The following is a 5,000-nucleotide window of genomic DNA, read 5'->3' on the forward strand; positions in this document are numbered from 1 at the left end:
GACGCTTGCGTGAGGTCTCTCGACCTTTATCTCTCTAACTTATACTTATGGGTCGTCGTCTACTTGATCGGGTACAAACAAGTCGTAAGAAACAAACAAACAAACCACAAAAATACAAGTCGTAAAAAAACAAACTTCTGTTGGTTAACCTACAATATGAAGGATCGAAATGAAAGAAGGATCATATTATTACAAACCGAAAGTGAAGGATCATTAAAATTGAAATACAATATATATAAATATATAAATGTACCCGTCGTTGCGACACCCTAGTTAAATGGAAAGATATAAAAAAGAGAGAAAAGGAATACAGATGACCCGCCGTCTGATCTTTGCTAAATGATCTGGCATCACCGGAGTTTTTTTGGTCCGTGTTGCGTTCGCTCTATTCGAAATGAAACTCGCGGAGGCGAAGAATTGTTAAAAGTTTACGAAGCGTCTAGGAGTGGTTAAAACTGAGAGAGTTGAAACTACGATGTATTAGAACGAGCAACCGTCGAAACTTTGTTTTCGCGACGTTCTTTTCGTCGCTCTCGTCCCCACGCTCCTACGCTTTGGTTGTTTCTTTGCCATCCGTGTTGCGATAAAAAGATTTCTCCATTGTCCAAAAAGGACGGATCGAGATTCCTCTTTCGAGAGGGAGAGAGAGGTACTTGCGGGTAACCTGGAATCTACGAAACACGCACCGTGGTAAGATTCGTGCGTCCGCCTGATCGATGTGTGTTGTTTACGGACCGGCTGAGAAGCGACGATAGCGAGTCTTTGAAAAACTATGTGTCCATTAGTTAGACCGATCGTCGCCGGCCGTGTGTCTGTTCGAATCTCGCAACCCACGATTCAGCGACAGGACGCGCGCTCGCATTCCTTGTGTGCGTTCGTACTTTTCAAGGTTTTTAAATGTACTTTACGCCCGACCGTCGAGAGGAGCGTGCCACTGGGCGTTTCTCCGACGGTTTCCGTCCTTGGACGCGATCGTGTCGTCAACGATCGAACAAACAAACAAATACGTTGGCGACGCCCGAATTCGCTCTCCCGCACGCGCCGGGTGGGAGAGTGATGTGGGTATCGAATGTGATGCGTGTTAATAATGAAAATAACACTCTAAAGATCTAAAGAGTTTGAAATACAAAATTTTACGATTACCCTGAACGGTGGATCACTTGGCTCGTGGGTCGATGAAGAACGCAGCTAATTGCGCGTCAACGTGTGAACTGCAGGACACATGAACATCGACATTTCGAACGCACATTGCGGTCCACGGATACAATTCCTGGACCACGCCTGGCTGAGGGTCGTTTTCTTAACAAAAGACTGCTTGCGTTTGCTTCTCGAAAAAAGAGTAATTCATTTCTTTCTAAACATCTCGCCGTCGTTCAACGAAAGTAGAACGTTTCGGAGCGGGATTATCGAACGAAATTGAAAGAATGAATGAACGATAAACAAAGAAAGAGTCGCAACGTACGAGCGATAGTTGGGCAGTTCGTCGGCGTTTGTCGTGGAAACGATGTGACGAAAATCGCAACCGATACACTAAATGCAGGCCGTTAAAGGAGAGAAACAAATTTCGAAATATCTCTTCGAACTAGCGCAAGTGCGTCACGGCGCGCGAGTCGTTCGTTAAAATTTATAAACGACCGCCCGTGAAAGCACCGAGTTCTCGGAAGATAATCTATAAAGATTCTCCATCCTGCTGGAAGTTATCGGATCGGCGCGATTGTTCACTTGTAGAAATCCACGCTCCCGACGTTGCCAGAAACGATATTTACGAAAGGTGTGTCAAAAATAAACGAAAGAAGCTCTCCTATAAATTTAGAAAAAGCAAACGAGTGAAATGTTTGAGATGATAATTTGCTGAAATGCAAGCTCGAATAGCCCCAGGGTTTCGAATGATTCCCCGCGCTTTATACATCTCTCTGTTTACAAACGGTGTATAAATGAAAGATCGCTTCAGATGGGTCGTCGCTGTTTGACGCGCGATGCTGTTCCTTTTTTTTTGTCTGTCTGTGCGTTTAGCTTCGCTAAACAAGTTAAATGGTTAAAAAGCGTCGAAAAAGCGAATACACACGCGACAAGACAAATCTAACGAGTAAAGGAACGCTCCGCTCCAAGATAAAAATGGTTGTTTACAATCAATACAGCGTTTCGGTACCCCTGATCGTAGTCTGAAACTGTGTAACAAAAGAGAGGAAAGCGAATGGTGAAGGAACTTCGAAGCCTCCGTGGCGTGGCTAGAACTTGTGATAAAAGTATGTTTGCAGCAATTATGCATGCTCCCGTTAAAACAGCATTTCAATGTCTCGCATGGCTTAAAGCTCTAGGAGGCTTCAACATTTAGAATACATACGGACTACTTCGTTTGTTAAAGATAAGCGAAGACCGCGCGACCATCGCTCGGTCGTCCAGTCCTCGAAAGTTTTGTTGCGTTCCAAAGAAGAGACAAATGGGGTTTACCCTTGCGCTAAGGGGAGAAGAAGAGAAAAGCAGTTGTTAAATCTAAGAGGTGTGTGGAGTACATCGCGTGTTGGTTAAAATTGTTAAATGAAGTATACGCGAAATGTTCTCTCGCTCTTGCTTTTCCTCTTGCTTCCGTGGCGCTCGAAAAGAAGGGATGATAAATAAAGAAACCTATTCGAAATCTCTTGTGGAACAAAAAATAATACGGACGGACGTTAAAATTGAACCGAGACGAAATGGATCGTCTTGCGAGTTGTCTTCGCTTTGAAATTGTTAAAAATTGATAAAAGCAATACGACGAAGCTGCAGTCCGCAAAATGTTTGAAGCAAAAAGGAAATAACACGAAAATTATGGGAACGTCGTGTCTCAACTTTTTTTTCCCTCTTGTGCTCGTTTCATCGAACGATAAATACAAACATTTTGAAACGAGAGAGGAGGAAAAATTGAATATGCGAAAGGTTGATTCACGCACAGTTTCTCTACGTGTTTGCTTTTTTGCTTCTTTTCGTTTATTTTTTTTTTTTTTGCATCGAGCATCATTATTCACCTTTCGATGAAACCAAAGAAATTGACGACCTCAGAGTAGGCGAGATTACCCGCTGAATTTAAGCATATTATTAAGCGGAGGAAAAGAAACTAACTAGGATTTCCTTAGTAGCGGCGAGCGAACAGGAATGAGCCCAGCACTGAATCCCGCGGTACCGCCGCTGGGAAATGTAGTGTTCAGGAGGATCCGTTTATCCCGAGACATCGAATTGCGTCCAAGTCCATCTTGAATGGGGCCATTTACCCATAGAGGGTGCCAGGCCCGTAGTGACCGGTACGCGTTTCGGGAGGATCTCTCCTTAGAGTCGGGTTGCTTGAGAGTGCAGCCCTAAGTGGGTGGTAAACTCCATCTAAGGCTAAATACGACCACGAGACCGATAGCGAACAAGTACCGTGAGGGAAAGTTGAAAAGAACTTTGAAGAGAGAGTTCAAGAGTACGTGAAACCGTTCAGGGGTAAACCTGAGAAACCCAAAAGATCGAATGGGGAGATTCATCGTCAACAACGCTGGCTCCCGTTGGTGCGCGATGCCCCGGATGGACCTTCGGGTTCCATTAGCGAGGGCACACCACCTTCGGCGAATGTTCCGGCGAGGTAGTCGTGCACTTCTCCCCTAGTAGAACGTCGCGACCCGTTGCGTGTCGGTCTACGGTCCGAGGCGGAGCCTGTCCGTCACCTTAACGGTGTTCGTGACAGACCCTCGGTTGCCTGGCCGACTGCGCGACGGTACTCAGACGGTATCAGGCCGCAACCAATCCATTTTCGAATGTGTGTGCGTCAGGACCGCCGCAAGCTAGGTTCAGTTATAATTACCCGGATGTACGGACTATGCGCCGTCCCCGGGTCTGGCCAGCTGTTAGCAGGAGGAGTCCTTGGACTGGCCAAGCTTTGAATTACCGGTCGGCGACGCTATTGCTTTGGGTACTCTCAGGACCCGTCTTGAAACACGGACCAAGGAGTCTAACATGTGCGCAAGTCATTGGGATATAAATAAACCTAAAGGCGAAATGAAAGTGAATGTCGTCCTCTGCGTCGACCTAGGGAGGATGGGCCTCGTTACGATTAGGCCTCGCACTCCCGGGGCGTCTCGTTCTCATTGCGAGAAGAGGCGCACCTAGAGCGTACACGTTGGGACCCGAAAGATGGTGAACTATGCCTGGTCAGGACGAAGTCAGGGGAAACCCTGATGGAGGTCCGTAGCGATTCTGACGTGCAAATCGATCGTCGGAACTGGGTATAGGGGCGAAAGACTAATCGAACCATCTAGTAGCTGGTTCCCTCCGAAGTTTCCCTCAGGATAGCTGGCACTCGCTCGAACGTTATTGCGAGTCTCATCTGGTAAAGCGAATGATTAGAGGCCTTGGGGCCGAAACGACCTCAACCTATTCTCAAACTTTAAATGGGTGAGATCTCTGGCTTGCTTGCATCAAATGAAGCCATGAGATTTTATTATTGGATCAGAGTGCCAAGTGGGCCAATTTTGGTAAGCAGAACTGGCGCTGTGGGATGAACCAAACGCAGAGTTAAGGCGCCTAAGTCGACGCTTATGGGATACCATGAAAGGCGTTGGTTGCTTAAGACAGCAGGACGGTGGCCATGGAAGTCGGAATCCGCTAAGGAGTGTGTAACAACTCACCTGCCGAAGCAACTAGCCCTGAAAATGGATGGCGCTGAAGCGTCGCGCCTATACTCCGCCGTCAGTGGCAAGTGGGGCTGGACAAAATTTGGTCCTCCATGAAGCCCTGACGAGTAGGAGGGTCGCGGCGGTGTGCGCAGAAGGGTCTGGGCGTGAGCCTGCCTGGAGCCGCCGTCGGTGCAGATCTTGGTGGTAGTAGCAAATACTCCAGCGAGGCCCTGGAGGACTGACGTGGAGAAGGGTTTCGTGTGAACAGCCGTTGCACACGAGTCAGTCGATCCTAAGCCCTAAGAGAAATCCTATGTAAATGAGGTGTCCTAAAGCTCTCAGTTAAAAAGCAACAACAAAACTGTTAAATATGGC

At 47.2% G+C, this 5,000-nt stretch overlaps 1 non-coding gene and 1 pseudogene across 1 annotated transcript; both read left to right on the forward strand.

The window, feature by feature from the left end:
- The first annotated feature begins 1,140 nt into the window (after positions 1–1,140).
- LOC143307908 (5.8S ribosomal RNA) lies at positions 1,141–1,295 on the forward strand. The gene has a single exon (XR_013064950.1). It is a non-coding gene; the product is annotated as a 5.8S ribosomal RNA (ribosomal RNA).
- Positions 1,296–3,027: 1,732 nt separating this feature from the next.
- LOC143307911 (large subunit ribosomal RNA) overlaps positions 3,028–5,000 on the forward strand; it is a 4,530-nt pseudogene continuing 2,557 nt past the window's right edge.

Source organism: Osmia lignaria, unplaced genomic scaffold, assembly GCF_051020975.1.
Source record: "Osmia lignaria lignaria isolate PbOS001 unplaced genomic scaffold, iyOsmLign1 scaffold0097, whole genome shotgun sequence".
NCBI classification, from domain to species: domain Eukaryota; kingdom Metazoa; phylum Arthropoda; class Insecta; order Hymenoptera; family Megachilidae; genus Osmia; species Osmia lignaria.